The following is a 20,491-nucleotide window of genomic DNA, read 5'->3' as shown; positions in this document are numbered from 1 at the left end:
ACACAATGGACGATTCCATCTTAAGAGCCGGCGCAGGAAGGGCCAGGCTGGGGCCCGGCCCCGGAACTGCCTCTAAGTGAAAGCGTGTCTGGGGGAGCGTGGGGAGCCCGGAGCGGGCGTGGGTGCGACCCCCCGGCATGGGGTGATGGCCTTGCTGTCCATTTGCGGGATAGGAAGGAGACAACCAGCCGGTCTGTGGCCCACACAAAGGCTGTGGCAGGTGAAATGGTGTTTGCCTGCTTATGGGAAGAGTGATGAAACTTTAAATGAATCGCTGACCTTTCTGGAATGACAGGTGACCTGAGCCATATCTGAGGTGGGTATCGAAAATTGCTGCTGCTGCCCGAAAATAAACAATAAGACGGCAAATGTGGTTTGAAAAAATGGACTTGCTTCAACACCGGGGGTGGGGGGCGAGGGAATGATTTCGGCCGTGGCTCAGAGCCCCGGCTCTGCCTCTCCCCTGGGGCGGCAGGAGGGAGGCTTGGAGGAGGGGCCGCCTTTCGGCCCAAGTCCTCAGGGATGGCCTGGCTGTGGCCGCCCTCCTGCCGCTCCGGCCCCTCAGCCTCCTGCCTTCCAGGACCCGCTGGAACCGCACAGGTGGGCTCTCAGGGCCGAGATGAAGTCCCCTCCCATCTGCAGAAGCTGAGCTCTCCAAGAGGGGCTGCGGAGGGCTGGGGACGATGGGCCGGCGTCCGGGGAAGGACGCGGGCGTGGGGCTTGAGCAGAAACTGCTGGGCGGAGGTGCTCCCTTGAACCCCAGCTGTCGCACCCGGGGAAGCAGAGTCGGCTGAACCCGGACCCGCCTCACCCACGAGCACCTGCCAGGCCGGCCACGCAGCCAAGAGTGGATGCCCGTCTGCAGGGGACAAGGCCGCGGGCACAGCGGGCGGGAGAGAGAGCCGCCGCCGAGGCCTGTGGTGGCCAGAGCCTCGGGCTCTGGCACCTGCGTGGCAGGGAGGCCGGACGGCAGGACCCAGGGGCCCTGGGGGCAGGGCCGGGCCTGTGGCCACGCACAGCACCGCACCCTCCTCCACTGCACCTCCTGCCAGCCCTGGTCCCCTGGATCCCGGGACCCGTGGCAGCCCCGCTGTGAGGCCGGCCAGGCAGAGGCACCTCCACCCCCCCGAGTATGGGGCAGCCCTGAGAGAGTGGTCTCCGGGCCCCCCCAGCTTGGGACAGTCTGGCTTTGCTTCGGCAGGTGGGACCCACCTCCCGGCAGCAGTCCCGGTGGGAGGCCCAGGCCATCCCACGGGGCGGCATCCTTTGTGCACAGGGCTCTGCACACCTCTGCCACCACGAGATGTGGACCCAGAGGGCCCCTCAGAAGAAAGGGTTAAAGCAAACTTAAGAGTAAGAAGACACCATTGTAAGGCAATTATACTTCAATAAAGATGTTTAAAAAAAATAAAAAAATAAAAAAGAGTAAGAAGAGAGGTCACAACATGTGCCCCCCCGATGCTGGACCAAGGCCCCCCCACCCAGGACAGAAGCCGCCAGGCCTGTGGGACCCCAGCGCTCCCACCGCTGCCCGGCAGTCCCTGGGTGCTGCCGTATCGCCCAGCAGGTGTGTCGCTCGGGCCACACGCCCTGGACCGCTCAGGGTACCATCCCTGCTTCCACCTCCTCCGGGAAGACCCCACTCTGCTGTCAGGGGAGGGCGGGGCCAGGCGGGGGCTCCAGCAGGGGAGGGTCTCTCCTGGAAGGGGCCTCTGGGGGCCAGGGGTGCGCAGCCCCGAGTTCACACGGAGGTCACTGCAGGCAGGAGGGGGTGCCCGGGGAGGGAGGGGCTCGGCTGGTCCTGGGGTCGAGGTGAGGCCTCCAGGGGAGGAATCACCCCCAGCCTCCCAGGCCAGCACATCCCCGCCCGACCCCGGGAGGCCCCAGGAAGTGCAAGGCATGCTCTAGAATCCCCGCCTAAAGCAGCATGGAGTGGGGCCTGCAACCAGCCCCGCCCCGCATAGCGTACTGCACCCCACACCCCACACCCGCATAGCGTACTGCACCCCACACCCACACCCCGCATAGCGTACTGCAACCCCACACCCCAGCATAGCGTACTGCACCCCGCACCCCCACATAGCGTACTGCACCCCGCACCCCGCATAGCGTACTGCACCCCGCACCCCGCATAGCGTACTGCACCCCGCACCCCGCATAGCATACTGCACCCCACACCCCACACCCCGCATAGCGTACTGCACCCCGCACCCCGCATAGCGTACTGCACCCCACACCCCGCATAGCGTACTGCACCCCACACCCCACACCCCGCATAGCGTACTGCACCCCACACCCCACACCCCGCATAGCGTACTGCACCCCGCACCCCGCATAGCATACTGCACCCCACACCCCACACCCCGCATAGCGTACTGCACCCCACACCCCGCATAGCGTACTGCACCCCACACCCCACACCCCGCACCCCTGGGCTGAGCCCCGGCCTCCTCCGGCCGCACCTGCTCTCTGGGCTCCTGGGCGGGTTCCGGCCCCTCCCGCCTCCGCCTCTCCTCAGCCAGACCCCCCTCCTGGTGTGCAGACACCACCCCCAGCCCCGTCTGGCCCCTTCCCTTGTCGCCACTCTCCCTCTGTGGTGTCCCCGGTCCACTGCGGTGTGACAAGCCGCCCCCGCCGTGGCTCTCTTGCTGCAGACGCTCAGGCAGCCGCTGCCCTCCCAGCACCAAGTCCGGCGTCCACTGGAGAAGCTCAGAGGCTGGGCCCGTCCTCCTGTGTGGTCCCACACCCGTGCTTGACACGGGCCGCAGCAGGGACCTCCGGCCAGGAGCTCCAACACGACCCCTCCGAGTGCCCAGGAACACTGTCTCAGGGGGACCAGGGGCGTGTCTCACTTTCGAGGACCTGGAAGCCCCGGCCTCACATCCACCCACTTCCAGCGGTGGGAGCACGGCCCGCCTCCAAGGGGGAAGGTGTCCACGCCCGTGGACGGCCTCCTGCGGCCTCCTGACAGGTGACCTGGCTCAGTGCCGTCCCCGTGCAAGCGGACTCCCGCCCCTTCCAGCAGCAGGTCAGGCCCGGCCTGCAGCCCCGTCCACTCTGGGTCCAGGTGGGGGTGAGGCTCCTCGGGTGGCCTCTCGGGAAGCTCCTGAACCCTCCCTGTGCCCCTCGGCCTGCCCGCACAGCACAGCACGACGGCGCTGGGCGAGGGGCCCCCGACATGCCCCCAAAGCGGGGAGTGACCTGCTCGTGGGGCCAGGTGCGACCCCTCCTCCCCGAGAGTCTGCCGGGCTCTGGGCTCCCGGCCAGCCCTCTGGTCACCCTCTGTTTCTGCAAATGCCGCCGCTGAAGGCCCTGCGCCCTCCCCACGCCTTCAGTCCAAACCCCAAGTGCTGCCACTGTTGAGCAGCTTCACTGGGGCGTGACGTCGCCCGCCAGGGGCTGTGACACCCAGACCTGAAATTCCCCAGAGGCCTGTGTGACACCTGGCCTGGCGTGTCCCCTGGAGCCGCGGGCTCCGCGGCCCTCAGGCCCCGACCCAGAAGCTGGGCCCCTGAGCTAACATATACACCCACACACAAACACTTTTCTAAAAAAAGCTTTATGGAGATATAATCCACATATCATGCAGGTCACCCACATAAACTACATAATCCAATGGGTTTTGGTATATTACATTATTATTTTAATTGAGGTAAAATATGTAAGATAAGATCTACTGTCATAACCATCTTCAGGTGTACGGTCCAGTGGCACGAAATTCATTCACACTGTTGCACAGCCACTGCCACCATCCATCCACAGAACTTTTTTTTAATTAATTAGTTTATTTATTTATTTATTTTTGCCTGCATTGGGTCTTCGTTGCTGCGTGCTGTCTTTCTCTAGTTGCGGTGAGCGGGGGCTACTCTTCGTTGTGGTGCGCGGGCTTCACATTGCAGTGGCTTCTCTTGTTGCAGAGCACGGGCTCTAGGCGCACAGGCTTCAGTAGTTGTGGCACGCGGGCTCAGTAGTTGTGGCTCGCGGGCTCTAGAAAGCAGGCTCAGTAGTTGTGGCACACGGGCTTAGTTGCTCCATGGCATGTGGGATCCTCCCGGACCAGGGCTCGAACCTGTGTCCCCTGCATGGGCAGGCGGATTCTTAACCACTGCGCCACCAGGGAAGTCCCCACAGAACATCTTTCACCCTCTCATTAAAAACTCTGTACTGAAAAAAAAAACAACTCTGTACTTAACAAACGCTAACTCCCCCTCCCCCTCCCTCAGCCCCTGGCGTCCACAGTGCACTCTTGTCTCTATGAATTTGACTCCTCTAGATACCAGGGCAGAATGTCCTCAGGTTTATCCGTGTCATAGCAGGTGTCGGAGTTTCCTTCCTTCTGAGCCTGAATAATATTCCACCATGTGGACAGACTACATTCATCCCTCCCTGGACACTTGGGTGGCTTCCATGTCTTAGCTGTTGAACAATGCTGCTATGAAATAGGTGTACAGACATCTCTTCAAGACCCTGTTTTCAATTCTTTGGGATATAAACCAAAGAGTGGGATTGCTGGATCGTATGTTAATTGTACTTTTAATTTTTTGAGGGACCTCCATACTGTTTTCCTCAGCAACTGCACCGTTTTACATTCCCACCAACAGTGCCAAGGGTGTCAATTTCTCCACATCCTAATCAGAACTTGCTGTTCTCTGTTTTTTGGGCTTTTTTGGTTTGGGTTTTTTTGGGAGGGTGTTTGTTTGTTTGTTTGTTTGTGTTTTGGGCTGCCCCACACGGCTTGAGGGATCTCAGTTCCTCGACCAGGGACTGAACCCGGGGCCGTGGTAGTGAAATCTCTGAGTCCTTACCACTGGACTGCCAGGGAATTCCCTGTTTTTGTTTTTGTTTTTGATAGTGGCCATCCTCGTGGGCATGAGTGGTATCTCAGAGTGGTTTTGATTTGCATTTATTTGCATTATTATGGAAATGTTAACACACACATAAAAGTAGCAAGATCTGTATAAAGGACCCCAAGTACCCATTGTCCTTCAACAGCTATCAATTCAGGAATCTGGTTTCGTCTCTACCCTCACCCACAGGTTATCTGCGAGTGAATTCTCCACACAAACCCTTTCATCCGGATGCGCTTCCGGTTGTATTTCTAAAAGACAAGGAGACTTTCAACAAAACAAAATCACTAGAAATGACGACTGCTAACTCCTGACAGACTGGTGTTTCCCAGTACCTGGTGTGTTCACATAAGGCCGAAATTGATGGTCTCCTGACTCACCTGCCGTGGGGAAATCGAGTCACCCCAAGCCCCCACTGTCACCCTCCCACCCCCACTCCCCGCCTCCGCCCGGGGCCCCACCCCATCACACCCTGAATCGCTGCTGCCGCTGTGTCCAGGGCCCCTGCCCCATACGCCCTCCACCTGCTCTCTGCCCCGCGGGGGCGGATGGAGGCCCTGCTTCCTGGGGAGGGGGCTCGGTGAGCCAATGAGGAGTCCAACCCAGGGGCAGGGGTCTGTGACGACACAGCAGGTGCCACGTGACCCTCTGAGGATCACAGGCCGGGAGAGAGGGAGAGTCAGGCAGACCCCAGACGGGCAGACAGGTGGACAGAGAGGCCCCCAGGCCCAGCCATGGAGGCCGGCAGGGCACGGAGGGCGGGCGGCACACCAGGGCAGTCGGCAGGGTTCTGGGGCGTGAGGCACTTAGCGGGGCCTTGCCACCCACCCGCTCAGGTTTCCGAAAGGGGACAGAAGCCCCCGGTCGGGGTCCCATGCCAGGGGTCTGGCAGTGCCACCTGCACTTCTCTGATCCCAGGCCCATCCCAGCGCCCACCTGGCCTGGTGGGCGCGCAGTGTCCTCCGTGGAGGCCGGGACGTTTATCACCCGCGTCCTTCACCGGCTCCTGCACCTCGCCTGAGGGAGAGCCATTTGGATCTGCCCAAGCTGAACAATACAATATTTCCGTTGAGCTGTGAAGTTGATTAATAATTTGGAAATGAAATCAATACGGGCTGTGCTTTTCATTCCTGGAGTATCCCCGCGCCTGGGGCCACCAGCGGGGCCGGGGTGGCGTGGCCTCCACACATGTGCTGACCTGACTTATACTCACCTTGAGTTCTCTGCAGATGGCCGGCGCCTGAACCAGTGAATGGCCAGGACCTTTGCCTTGGGGTCCTTGCAGGGACTGTCTGTCCCCTGCCTGGGGCCCGCCCACCCCAGGACGCAGGGCCACATCTCCCTCTATCCCTCGCTCTCACAGGGAGGCCCAGATCTGCACCCACCCAGCCTCCCTCGAAGCCCGGGTTTTCGCTGAGGCTCAACCACGTTCACTGTGGCTTCCCTGAGCTTGTGGTTACCCGTGACCCCCGGATCATGGCTGCTGAGCTCCCTGCCAGCCCGTCCGTGCCCTTCCTCGCTGCGGCACGCAGGGGCCTGCCCTTCGCCAGGATCCTGCCAGGGCCGGAGCACTGCCCACCCCCAGTGAGCAGAGCCCAGGGGCAACCGCGCCCATGCGGCTCCCCCGAAGCCCACTCCCCACTCGGCCTGCCAGCTCTCCTCTCATGGTCAGGGAGGGGTGGCGTTAGTCCTGCAGACCCAACCCCCCAGACCCAGAGCTGCTTGAGGGAAGGCCTCTGGCTCATCCCGGGGCAGAGGCAGGGATGAGTGTGGGCTGAACCAGCCAGAGAAGGGCCAGGGGAAGGGCCAGGGGAAGGGCCAGGGGAAGGGCCAGGGGAAGGGCCAGGGGAAGGGCCAGGGGATGAGCTGGGCCCTCAGGAAGGACGTGAGGGCCGCCCAGCGTGCACGGGGACAGCGACCTGAGGACCCAGGGGAGCCCCAGTTTGGGGGCCAGAGCAGCAAGGGACACCCCAACGCTAGGCTGAGGAGCAGGACCCCCAGGTGGGGTGGGGCAGGTCAGGGGAGGGGGGCCAGGCCTGAGGACCTGCCCCCAGGGCTCACTGCATCCGGCCCTCAGCGTTCGCGGTCAGCCGTCAGTGAGGAGGCCACCCCACTGCCCCACCCACCCCTCAGCCATCCCAGAGCCCCACCAGGATGTGCCCTCCCAGGTGCCCACGCTGCAGCCGTCCTACTCAGCGCGCCGGCCTGCACAGCTGCCCGCCTCCTCCCCGCTCCCCGGGAGCCGCGCCTAACCCGCGGCAGCAGCGTTCAGCAGGGCCCTCTCAGCCGCCCAGAGGTCAGAGCCCCTCGTGCCAGCGGCGTGGCTTTGAAACCTGCCTGTGACCTTGGGCGGGTCCTTGAGGCCCAGCCCCTCACCTGGGAAATGGGGGCACAGGAAAAGGCCCCCGGGCTGTCCAGCGAGCGTCTGGCGCTCAGCCCGGCCAGGCGTGTGGAAGGGGACACCCCCGTTTACTTGCTCAGACTGGGCCGGGGTATGGGGGCTGCGGGGTCCAGCCCCTGCGCGCCCGAGACCCTCTTGCTGGTAGACTCCAGTCCAGGCCACCCTAGTCTGAGGCCTTGCTGCCAGCGGTCCGTCTACCCCACCGTCTGTCCCAGAGACCAACCCTCAGACCTACACACTGGCTACGAAGGGCAGCTCTGGCCTGGCCCTAAACGCCTTTCACCAGCTCCCAGGGGGGTGAGCCACTGGCCGGCACAGGTGGCCTGGGCCCCTGAGCGGGCAGCCAGCTTCCCTGGCTGTGTGCACCCTTGCTGGGCACCGAGACAGAGGGGCACCAGGGCCCAAGGGGACGGTGGCCACACCAAGCAGAGCAGGTCCACCGAGGGGTCTCCTCAGCTCAGGGGACGGCAGGCCAGCGCGGAGCGGAGAGGGGCGCCCGCCCTCCCCGGGTCAGCGCGTGGGGAGATGGCCCCGCAGTGGGCTGGCAGCGGGTGCGCGCACAGAGGTGGGATGACTCAGCCGTGCCTGCCGTGGGAACGGCTCCCCGAGAGCCAAAGTTCCTTGACCCACGCCGGGCGGGGGGGCGTTTTACAGGAGCCATTGACCAGTACCATTGATCCCCAAGAATGTATCGCACAAATCATTTTGCGCTAAACTGCGGAATCGATGGAGAAATCTCCCGGAAAATTTATATTAAAAGTCTCTGTTTGCCTAAATGAGTTCCCTGTGCCCCATATTGAATATTTGGCTGATGAATTGAATGGGTTTAAATTTGAACATTGCGGACCCATTAAAGAATGAATTCTTAAATCAAATCCTGCCGTTTATGATTGAAATGAGATTTCCTCTGCGATGGACCAGCCGCTATATAAATCAGCTGTGCATTTTATACGGAACCATAAACAAGATATAATTCTTTTAAATACACAACAGGTGCCTTAAATCTTTTGATGCATCTTGTATTTATCTGAAGTGGGGATTGCCGTATTTACACCAGGTCATGCGGGGCATCTGATGGCACTGCCCGTGAAGGTGAAGGTCTCTGTGCCGTGGGGTCCCGCACAAGGTCCCTCCAGAGAAGCCCACGAGGGGCCAGGTGACGCCCAGCCCCGGCGCCCACCAGTGCCCACAGCCAGGCCCCTCGACGCACATGCACACACAGCACACATAATCATGCTCACGTGAACACACATGCACGTGTACACACGTGAAAATGTACATGGCACAAATGAGCTTGTGCGTCTGAGCGTGCTTGAGTGACCCACGTGCACGGATGTTTGTGCAGGTAAAAGGAGCAGGTGGGTACGCGTGTCTGCCTGTGCACAAGCATGAACAAGCATGCACACACTAGCACATGCACATGGCACGTGTACACACAGTAGATTCGCACACGTGGACATCACCCCACACCATCACAGACTCCCACCTGTACACACAGACACATGAGCACGCAGCACCACATGTACGCATGCTGTCCTGCAACAAACATGCCAGACACACACACGTGCACAACGGCACAAATCCGATAACACAGGAATGCACACGCACACACGCACTCACCTCAAGGCTCTCCCCAGGACCCGAGGGCTCAGGCCACGCCAGGATCTCTCCCCGAGTCGCAGCATCTTCTCAGCGCTGTGGGCTCCACCCGACCTGGCCTGGTTCTGGGAGCAGAGAGAAGCCTCCCCATTGCGGTTCTGAGCTCCAGGCTGCTGCCCATGCCTGGCACCTACACACAGGTGCCCTCCAGCCTCCTCACACCTACATGACCTCCAGGAAGAGGCAGGCCAGGCACCAGGAGCCTCTGAGTCATTAAAGACGCCAGCTGGGCATCCAGGAAGGCTTCCTGGGGGAGGCGACACCAGTGCTGAGCCCAGGGGATGAGCACAGTCTTCCGCCCCTGGTTTGGGCTCCAGGCCAGCAGGCATGTCTCGCATGGACCAGCCCTTCCAGAAACTCTCTCAGGGCATCTGTGCCCGGCCTCCATCCATGCCCACTGGTGAGCCCCAAGGGCTCCCAGCCCTCAGCTGACCACTTGGGCTGGAGGGGGCTTTGCTGCCCACCAGCAGCAGTGGATCCCCAAGGAAGGGCCACAAAAAGCACCCTCACCCGATGATATGAGTGTTGGGAACATCAGATTGGGAGACTAAGGCTGGGGGGAGGGGTGGGGCCAGAGCTCCGGACCCTTATCCGGAGGCTGGAACCTCCCCCAGGAAGGGACGGCACTGGGGTCCCTCCCGTCAGCCCTCCCGGCCACACGTGCTGTCCCCAGACGCCCACCCATTCTCTCCAGAGCCGGATCCCACCCACCCTCCGAGTCCTGCCTGCCTGCCTGGACGGGGTGGTCCTCACTGCCGGACACCACGCCCCGTCCTCCCCCTTCTCAGGGACTCCCCTCCCTCGCCGGCAGCCCTGCAGAACTCAGACGCACGCACCCAGTGGCCACAGGCCCCCTGCCACACCTCTCCAGCATCCCACCCAGCGCCCCCGCCCAGGCTGATTCTCTGCGGAAGCCAGCCCTCCCCCCACCCAGGCCCCCATCCCTCCCCCACCACTCCCCACGGCCAGCTGCCCAGCTGGTCTCCCACAGCTGCCCCACAGCAACCAGAGCAAGCGCTCAAAACAGCAACCAGAAAATGCAGCCAAATGAGTGGGAGTTTTTTGTTTTTGTTTTTTTGGCTGCATTGGGTCTTTGTTGCTGTGCACGGGCTTTCTCTAGTTGCGGCGAGCGGGGGCTACTCTTTTTTGCGGTGCGCGGGCTCTAGGCATGTGGGCTTCAGTAGTTGTGGCGCACGGGCTCAGTAGTTGTGGCGCACGGGCTTAGTTGCTCTGCGGCACGTGGGATCTTCCCGGACCAGGGCTCGAACCTGCGTCCCCTGCGTTGGCGGGTGGATTCTCAGTTACTGCGCCACCAGGGGCGCCTTTCCCCAAATGGATGTTTTTGAAAAGTACCACCTTCCCCACCGAAGACCCCGAACCCCCCAGGCCTCTCTCACTGCCTGACACAGGCTGTTCCGGAAACAGAAGAGGGCAGTCCCTACCTTGTGAACCGAGATGATGGCCCTTACACCAAAATAAGGACATGCAGACAGCTCTGAAAAGAAATCAAATGTGGAGGGGATGTGTGCAGGCATGTGTGTGTACATGTGTGTATGTTCAGATGTGTGTACATGTGCGGATGTGTGTACACATGTGTACAGATGTATGTACATATACAGATTTGTGTGTGTGCAAGCACGTGCATACAGGTGCGTGTACATATACAGGTGTGTGTATATGTGCAGACATGTGTGTACACATTTATACAGGTGTATGTACGTACACAGATCTGTGTGTGTATGGGCAGGCACATATGTGTACAGATGTGTGTGCCTATACAGGTGTGTGTGCATATACAGATGTGTGTATATGTGCAGATGTGTGTGTATGCACACAGGCATACGTGTATGTACCACAGGTACATTTTCATTTTAAATGAAGCTCTTCTAACCGAACCCAGTGGTGTGTTCTAAATGACAACTCGTACTTCATGTGTCAAAGTGACTCAGCTCCATCGAGAGCCAAAGGGAGAAAAATGACATGAGCATCTCAAAAGATCAGGAAGTGTGTTTGGTAAAGTTCAACATCTATTTATTGTTTTGTTAAATCTCTTAAAAACTAGGTATGAAAGGGGATTGGATTATTATGCAGAGAAAAATAGAGCTGCATTCCCAGCTCAGGCCAAATGCAAAGATCTAGGGGTTGAGGCCACATCAGCAAATTTTGGAAATTGATGCGAAAAAGCTGGAGAACCCAACAGAATAAACGAGCAGGCAAATCACTTAGGGGAGAGCCGGTAGGCTAACCCATTCACGAAGAGGTCGACCCAGCCAGGAATCAGATAAAGGCAGAATTGGACACACTCCGTGCCCTGCGGAATAGTGGGCTTCTGAGGCCAGCCCAGAGCCGATGCTGGCAGAGCCCGGCCGCCGGAGCAGCTGTGCGGCAGGTCCCAGAGCCCGTGCAGAGCCCAGGCCTGCAGCCCCACTCCCGGGCCCGCACCTCCAGGGTCCTGGGAGCCCCGCCACGGGCGGGCTTGACGTTTGCGGAGTCAGAGCAGCCAGACATCCGCCACCAGGGGAAGGAGTGAGGGCAGCGGGGAAGGAGTGAGGGCAGCGGGGAAGGAGTGAGGGCAGCGGGGAAGGAGTGAGGGCAGCGGGGAAGGAGTGAGGGCAGCGGGGAAGGAGTGAGGGCAGCGGGGAAGGAGTGAGGGCAGCGGGGAAGGAGTGAGGGCAGCGGGGAAGGAGTGAGGGCAGCGGGGAAGGAGTGAGGGCAGCGGGGAAGGAGTGAGGGCAGCGGGGAAGGAGTGAGGGCAGCGGGGAAGGAGTGAGGGCAGCGGGGAAGGAGTGAGGGCAGCGGAAGTGGTCCCAGAACACCGGGTGCGGGGGCACAGCCACAGGCTGGTGGTCACCACAAAGGCCGTGGGAAAGGAGGGAAGTGCAGCCAGAGGCCACATCTGAGCCAAAGCGGCCCTCCTCGCTGCTCGTGGCCGGCATGCTCTATCGTCCCCGCGAGCTCGGAACCTCGGGACCCGCGAGCGCTCACCCGCCGCTCCCGGGAAACACCGGGCTGCTTCCTGCCAGCCTCTCGTCACGGCGTTTTCCCCGATGGGTCAACACAAAAAGACCACTTAGTGAACAGACACCGTCGTTGGCTCGTTAAGCACCGACCCGGCCGACAGCGCTGTCCCTCGGCCTGGATGGAGCTCGCCCGGCACACGGGTTCCTCCACAGGGCACGTCCCGGCCTCCCGCGCTCAGGACTCTGGATGTGACGAGCCCTGGGCCGGGGGCCACGGAAGCCGCAGAATCACCACCGAAAGCACAAGAGCGGAAACGCGCACCGAAGGGGCAGGAAGAGGGCTCGCTCACGGGTGAGCAGAAGCGAGAAGGCAGGGCCCGTCGCCGCTGCTCCGTGCACGTCCATCCGCGGACAGCCTCGAAGGCGCCGCGAGCGTTGACGACGGTGGGACAAGCGGGTCTTCGCGAGCAGGCGGGCTCGCAAAGACAGGCTCCGCGAATACCGAAGACCGCCGTCTGTCCAGAACCAGCACCTCGCCCTGCTCCTGCGAGCCGGCCACACAGCAAAGACCCAGGCCAGCAGGTGCCCAGGCCGCGGAGGGGCCAGGGGCCGGCGTTTGAGGGACATTCCCTTGTCATTCCGACAGAGACCAGCTGACCGCAACTCAATGGCCTCTGGCCATCGGGCCAGGCTCCTGGCTCGGCCGTTCACCCTCCCTGGAGCGCTGCACCCAGGCGCGCCCCACCCGGCCCCCAGGAAGGCGGGGAGACGGGCTACAACAAGGGAAGAAGGAGAGACTGGATATCAGGGGACGGTGAGACCAAAGACAAAAATGAGACAAAATAAAATAAAGTGAAATATAAGAGGCAGGCCTCGCACCGACTGGGAAGGAAAAGCTCCTTGAACTGCACGGGAGACTCACTCAGCTCCGCATCCGAGGCTGGAAATGCCATGGGGTGGGGCGTGGGGGGCAACCGGGGCTGGAAATGCCATGAGGTGGGCGCGGGGGGCGTCCGGGGCTGGAAATGCCATGGGGTGGGGCGCGGGGGGCATGTGAGCTGGCCGGGGCGCCAGGAGGGGAGGTGCACAGGAGCGCTTCAAGGGCAGTTCGTTACTGTCCTTTTTTGTTTAAACGATCCTCATCAAACACCCGAGCTCCCGAGTTTTGATGTTTAACAGTCTCAGTATCACCATTTTCTAAACTGCCCTTAATGATTGGGCTTTTGTTTCCTCTTTGAGTCAATGGGTATTTAGGGAAGAAAGAAAGAGATGAGATTTTTCGGTGGTGTGAGGATGTTGGCTTGTTTCAGCTTCTGTTAGTGACTCCTAGTGTTGTTATACTGCAGCCAGAGACTATAAACGGGGTCTCTTCTGTTTGAGGAATTTCTTGAGATTGTCTTCGTGGGCCACTAGATACCTCCTTTTAGTAAATGTTCCCTAATTGCTTAAAATGAGGGTCTTCTGAATGTAGAGTAGGAAGTTTGATGCATATATATATGTATATGTTAAATTATCTCTGGATAATTTTATTCAAATCCTATGTACACATGTGAATCTTTATACCCTGATCTGGTCAAAGACTTTCATCACAATTGTGTCCCTATCGTGTTTTCTTTGCTGTTGTTATAAGGGTTCTTTAAATACTTTGATGCTATGTTGTTCCTCCCATAGAAGTTTATCCCTCCAGTCTCTTCTTCATTGTGGAGTTTACCTCTTGTCAATATAAGATGACTTTTTCTCCATTCTCATGCTTTCTACCTTTAATCATACTTGGCCTATGGACATCTGTACAGGCCTGCAGACTCTCCTGCTCCGGACATGGTACCTACCCGCCTCAGGCCGGAGGGTGGCCCGGACTTGGTGACCACGGAGCGAAGGAGAGGGTGGCCTCCAGCCCCTGCCGAGGCCCACGTGGACGGAAACAGCCCAGTGAGCGAGGGGCCTGGGAGACCCCCACCCCGCTCAAGCCTTTGGATGACGCAGATCCCATCCACGCTTGCTCTGCCTCGCTCTGGCCCGGCCCCGAACCCCCAGCCAAGCTGCCCCCCGACTCCTGCCCCTCAGAAGCCATGAGGTAATGACTGTTTCTCAGGCTGCTCAGTTTGGGGTGGTTTATTACACAGAAAAGGATGACGAATCCAGCTTGATAACGTTATTTTACCTGACCTCCCGTTAGGGCTCAGTGTTTACCCAGCATGGTTTTACTCTCCTTCATTTGTAACCTCTCCCTGAAGTTCATCGCAGGTGCAAAGGTTGGCATTCCAGCAGGAAGCAGGTGGCGGCCCCAGCACCGACAGAGCAGCGGGAAGGAGGACGCGGGCCAACGTGAGCGCGGCGCCTGGCGGCCGAGAACAGGAGCCGCCAGCAGGCCGGGGCAGGCTGCCCAGCACGGCTGTGCCCGGCAACAGCTGCAGTAGCAGACGGTCCCTGCTTCGGACGCAGACACGGCCGTTACATTTCCACGGGGCGCGTGGCTCGTTTACACTGATTGTCATGACATGTATTTGCTCTCACATCTACAGTGTTCTTTCAGGTGCTGTTTTTATGCTTGCTTCCTGGTCTCTCTGCTTCTGTCGTTTGGCTTAGGAGTTATGGTTTCTTTGCTTTTTTCTCATTCGTGATTCATAAACAGGCATCCTGTGTTTTTATTTTTGTTTTTTGCTTTATTTTTATTTTTTTAACTTTTTAAAAATTTTTATTGGAGTATAGTTGACTTACGGTGTCTTTAAATTTATATGTTGGTTATATTTGCATTAAAGACGTGAACCGGATTGGAGGCCGGGGGAGGAGGCTGGGAGCCTGGCACAGGCTGACCGAGGGGACGAGGACGTGTGCCCCAAGCCCGCGCCCAGCCCCGCCGCCCACCTCCCCGTGGACTGGCGCGACCCCTGTGAGAGGGTGTAGGACCCCGGGAGTCCCGTCGGCGTGGACACCACTGAGCGCAGGGAAGGGATGTCTCGTGCATGTTTGAGGCAGAAACGCAATGGAGAGGCGGCTACAGAGTCTCCAGGACACCGGCCACACCACCCAGGAAAGGCTGGGGCCCGTCGGCCCAGGGACGGTGGGAACAGCGGGCAGACCTGCGCCGAGACCGGATAGGCTCACCCGGCAGCCAAGGCCCCAGCAGGACTGCTGTCAGGACAGGGCCGTTATCCCACCAGGAGGTGCCGGCCGGCCGGAAGCAGCGGGTGCCAGCCGGAGAAACGCCGCGAGAGGGCACTGTCCTCGAGCCCCTCGCGTCCCATCAGCGCTGTGAAAATAAGGAGCAATGGAACCTGGAAAAAACCCTCCATTTCTCCATTTCTCGATTCTTCTTATCTTGGTTCATTTCTCAGGTGAACATCCTTCAGTAATTTTTTTTTTAATAGTAATCTTTTATTTATTTATTTATTATTTTTTAATATTTATTTATGGCTGTGTTGGGTCTTCGTTTCTGTGCGAGGGCTTTCTCCAGTTGCGGCAAGTGGGGGCCACTCTTCATTGCGGTGCGCGGGCCTCTCACTATCGCGGCCTCTCTTGTTGCAGAGCACAGGCTCCAGACGCGCAGGCTCAGTAGTTGTGGCTCACGGGCCTAGTTGCTCCGCGGCATGTGGGATCCTCCCAGACCAGGGCTCGAGCCCGTGTCCCCTGCATTGGCAGGCAGATTCTCAACCACTGTGCCACCAGGGAAGCCCCCCTTCAGTAATTTTTAAAGGAAGAAGACATGGGGGGAGGGATTTTTCTCAGGGTCCTTTCATATTTCAGAATGTGTTTCAGTATCTTTACGTTTTGGGAAACAGCTCTGCCTAGAATGATCACGTCATAATCTTGTTTCAAAACCTGACAGCTTATTCAAGGATGAAATCCCTTACGCACAACCCTACCCTGGAGGGAGCCTCCGAGGTGGCCCCCTACGCTCACACCTTCGGTGTGGGCTGGATGTGGGGACCAGAACAACGCCACTTCCGAGATTCGGCCGTAAAAGACTGGCCTCCATTGTGGGGCGCCCCCCTGCCCCTCCGAACTGGCCCACTCACGCCGGGGGAGCGGCTGCCATGCCTGATGGCGGGGGGAGTCAGGTGAGACCACAGCCCCAGCCAGCAGCTTGACTACAACCTTGTAAGCCCTCGAGCCCGAGGCCCCCAGTTAAGCCACACACAGACTACTGACCCTCAGAAGCCATGAGATCATAAAAAGCTTAAAGCAAACAAGTTTTAGGGGTAATTTGTTATGCAGCAACAGGTAACTAATACACGAAGGAATCCCGAAAACAGCTCCTAGAACTAACAAATAGAGTTAGCAAGGTCACAAGATACAAGGTCGATACACAAAATGCAGTTGTATTTCTGTAAGCTACTAGTAAACAATTAGAAAATGAAATTTTTTAATCTATTTAATTAAGCACCAAAAATAAAATACATGAGAATAAATTTAACAAAACATGTGCAAGACCTCCACACGGGTAACGGAGAGAAATTAAAGGCAAATAAATGGAGACACCGACTGTGTCTGTGGGTTGGAAAACTCAGTCCCATCAGGATGGAAATTCTCCCAAAACTGGTATATAGATTTAGCACAATCCCAATCAAAATGCCAATGGCATTTTTTGTAAAACATGTTTGAAACCTGGCCTAAAATTTTTGAAAGGAAGGGAAAAACTGATGTCAAAACTTACTGCAAGGCTGCAGTGAGACAGACGGACCAACAGACAGCAGGACAGAACAGAATCCAGAAATGGACATGTAGAAACGTGGTACGTTTACTTGTGACAAGACACCAATGCTTATTAATGGGGGAAGGAAATTCTTTGGAAAGAGACGGACTCCCCTCCTTCCTTGTAACACACCCCAAATTAACGCAACACAGGTCACGGGTCTAACCCGAAAGCCAAGGCTACTGGTTTAGGAAAAGCGCAGGAGAGCTGCTCCTCGACTTTGGGGGTCGTTTACGGATTCACCTTGGTGATTTTGAGGGGGTCCCTTTCCAGAGCTTCTGGGGTGTTATTCAGACACAGGCTACGCCCAAGACGTGTGCAAGCCTTGCCCCCTTCTGTCCTTCTCCTGCCCCCTCTGTAACACTGTCATCTGCACTGTTTCCTTCCCGCTCGCTGGGAACCACGTGGGCCGCGTGCAGTTTGGCTCCGACCATCACTCAGAATTCAGAGGACGCGGGGGACGGGGACCTTCATGTTCGCCCGACTCGGCTGGTCTGTCCCCGTCGCTCTTCCTGCCGAGGTCCCGGGCTCCACTGGTCTGTTGCGAGGATTTCCTTTGGCCCATCTTCTAGGGCAGGCGGCCGGCGCAACCTTCCCTCGCTTCCCCTGCATCGTGAGGCTGACAGCGCCTTGCTCTCTGCACCTGAGCAAGGGAGGACCCCTCCTGGAAGTGCACCCCCGGGACGGGAGGCGGCACCTCGGGGAAGACCCCGCAGGCTGGTGACCCCGGCGTCTCCCTGACCCATGAGGAAGTGATTTTGAGACGGGCGCTCCCACATCCAAACGCGCGGGCGACCCACAAGGTCCTGGGAGAGGGGATGGGGCTGGGGGGCGATGTGGAGGGCGGGGACGCTGCAGAGCATGGGGCCCTCAGCCAGGCTGAGCCCAGACGGGCGGGCTGGGTGGGGAGGCCGGAGCGGACCCGGTGAGGGGGGCCCTTCCTCCCCAGCTGGCTCTGGGGTAGTTCCACCTCACTTGTCCTCTCCCACCCACTGTCCTGTCTCCGCCCCCTTTTCTCTGTCCCCACGTTTCCTTACATTGTATTAAAAAACAAGTCGATGCCTCATAAAAGCCACTGTGTTTTCCAGTAACAGACCACAGCCAAGTAACCTTGACCTCAGCTGTTGGGTGAAACAGGCCCTCCCGCTGTAGAACGCCCCACAGGACTGGCCCTGCGAGCCTCTGCTCTGTCCCTGAACAAGCGAGGCCTCTCTAGGAGCTGCTTCCACACACAGTGGATCCTCCTCGGTTCCTGCCTCGGTCAGGAATTGCACTGGCTGCATACACCACCAAAACACCACCACCAACAACAAAAGTGGCTTCGGTAAGTTAGGCGTTCACGTGTCTCTCATGAGACAAGAGTTGCAGGTGGCCAACCAGGGAGGTCTGGGTCTCCACAGTCATCGGAGACCCAGGCATCTCTGTCCTGCTCCACCTCCTTGCACATGGCTTTCTGTCTCAAGGTCGCCTCATGGTTCAGACTGTTGCCAGAGCCCCAGCCATCACACCTCTGTTCAGGAAGCAGAAAAAAAGAAACACAAAGGACAGGGGGTGCTTTTCCCAGGTGAGTCAGCTACTTTTAAGGAGCCATCCCAAAGCTCTGCCCAGCACTTTTACTCACATTTCCTTGGCCAGACCTTCGTTATTTGGCCGCACACAGCTGCAAGGAATATCGGGATAAGGGGTCCAGAGAGGATATCTGGCTTGGCCAGGATGGTGAGGGCCCAGAAACCTGGGATGGGGGAGCCCTGTGGGGCAAGTCTGCCCCCCAACCCAGCAGAGAGCGAGGACAGGGGCCAGGATGAGCCCCACAGAGTTCTGGTCAAGGGCACAGACCAGTGCCAACTCCTCCCTGCGGGACTTGGGCGGGACTCATGCCCCCTCCCTGGTTGTCCCAAGGCCCCGCCTCTGCAGCTCCGAGACCCCAGCAGGGTCTTCAGGGACCAGCAGGACCCACGGATTGGGGCAAACTTCTGATCTCGCACCGTCTCTGTCACTGTGCCTGGGACGAGGTCCAGCCAACCCTCTGCAGTCCACTCACTCAGGACACAGCTCAGCCTTGGGTCGCATTGTCCAGCCCTCATGATGGTCCAAGCTTGGGCCTGGACGCCTGGACCAGAGGCAGATCTGTCTGGAGTGGCCCTTCAGTGGGGCTCCTTCTCAGCCCCTGCCCATGGCCTGCTCCCCGACCCGGTGGTCCCACAGGACGGCCACGCAGATCCCATCCACGCTTGCCCTGCCTCGCTCTGGCCCAGCCCAGACGCCAGCCCTCGGGGTCTCTGTGTCGGGCACCATGTTTCCAAGCACCTCGAGGGCCCCTGGGAGCCCCTGCCTAGGCCTGGGGTCAGCAGGCAGCACCCTAGCCCCGGAGGGCCCAGGAGAGGGGCTGGCCAGGAGGTCCTACCCCCTCCCCGGCAGGTCAGCAGGAGCCGGGAGGAGAGGCCTGGAGAGGAGTCGTGCTTTGCCTGAGCCCCTCACCCCAAGCTGAAGAGGAGGCCCCACGTCATCCCGCGGTACCGATGAGGAAACCGAGGCACAGGGCACAGAGGTGAGCTGCCCTGGCCACGTAGCTGGATGGCCTCCCGCCGTGGCCACCAGCCCGGCATCCCTTCCCCGCCCTGAGAAGCATGGGGTAAGGCAAGTCCAGCTCTCGGGACTGGCGGTGACCGGGCCTGGGAGCCCCGGCTGCAGGGCGGGGATGCGTGGCTACAGGCGGATCCCAGCCTCTACCCCCAGCTCCAGGGGACCGGCCGAGCTCTCCGGGACGTGCTGGTCAGAGCTTTCCAGGGACGAGGCCCCCGCCCTACCCTCCCGCGGAGGGGCGGCCTCGGTGCCAGCGAGGGCGGGCGTCTAGCTGCTCCCGCCCCACCCCACGGACAGCAGCTGGAGGGCCGGCGGCCGCGCTCTCCCGAAGATGCTCCCGTCCGCCAGTTTCCCAGAGTCCACTTGGCCGCCCACCTTCCCCGGCGCCCAAGGCCCACCGGCCCCTCCCGCAGCGGGTGTTGGCTGCGCCAGTGACCTTGTGATAACCCGAGTGCCATCCGTCAGCGGCCGGCCGCCAGGCTCCGGAACACTGCGGCAGCTCATCTGAATTCAAATTACCCCGGGAGACGCGCGCCGCGCCAGCCATAACTCAGCGCGGCTGGAGGAGCGCGGCCGCCGCAGATTGGACATTACCATACATTCCTGGGGCGGCGGACAGGGCTGCTAATGAAAATATCAGTCAAAAGCTCAGCGGACTTAATGGTCAATTTAAATTAATTAATTGGGGAGGAGAAAAAAGTCGAGGGGGCAGTGCTGACGGGCTCCGCCGCCGGTGGCCGCTGAGAAGCTTGGTGCCCGACTGGGTACAGCCCCCGGCCCGGCAGACGGGGCGTCCCCTCCCAGGGACCCCAGGACACCCGAGGACCCAGGGAAGGGGTGCGAGGCCCGGCCTCCCTGCCTCGGCAGCTCCCGGCCAGCTGCGGGCAGCCTGTCCGACCGTTCGGATCCCTGTCTGCAGGGGTAGCCAGTCGCCTCCTGCCGGGTGCCCCCTGGTCACCAAGGAGCAGAGAAACCCCTTTGCCCAGCGGGACGGGGAGCGGCTGGCAGGGCGAGGGCGGGTGAGCCACCATCCGCTCAGGTCTCCGCCTGGACGCCCGCCCACCCGCTCAGGCCTCACCTCCTTGTCCATGAAAGGGGGTGGCGGCAACCCCCGCCCAGGGTGCTGCAGGCCGGGGCGCCCCAAGGCCCCTCGGGAGGGTCAGTGAATTGTCCTCTACATGCAAAGAGAGAGGGCAGGTCCCCAAGGCGCAGCCCCGCTACGCCCAGGCAGCTGGAGTGCAAGCTGTACAGTGTCCCTCTCAGCCGTGTGGCACCGGGAAAAGCTTCCAAGGCCCCATGTGACAGGGGAGCAGGGCTCGAGGGACACGCAGGGACCCGCCACGCAGTG

Source organism: Balaenoptera musculus, chromosome 5 (assembly GCF_009873245.2).
Source record: "Balaenoptera musculus isolate JJ_BM4_2016_0621 chromosome 5, mBalMus1.pri.v3, whole genome shotgun sequence".
In the NCBI taxonomy this organism is placed as follows: Eukaryota; Metazoa; Chordata; class Mammalia; order Artiodactyla; family Balaenopteridae; genus Balaenoptera; species Balaenoptera musculus.
The sequence above is the reverse complement of the archived record's forward strand: the minus strand, read 5'-3'. Positions refer to the sequence as shown.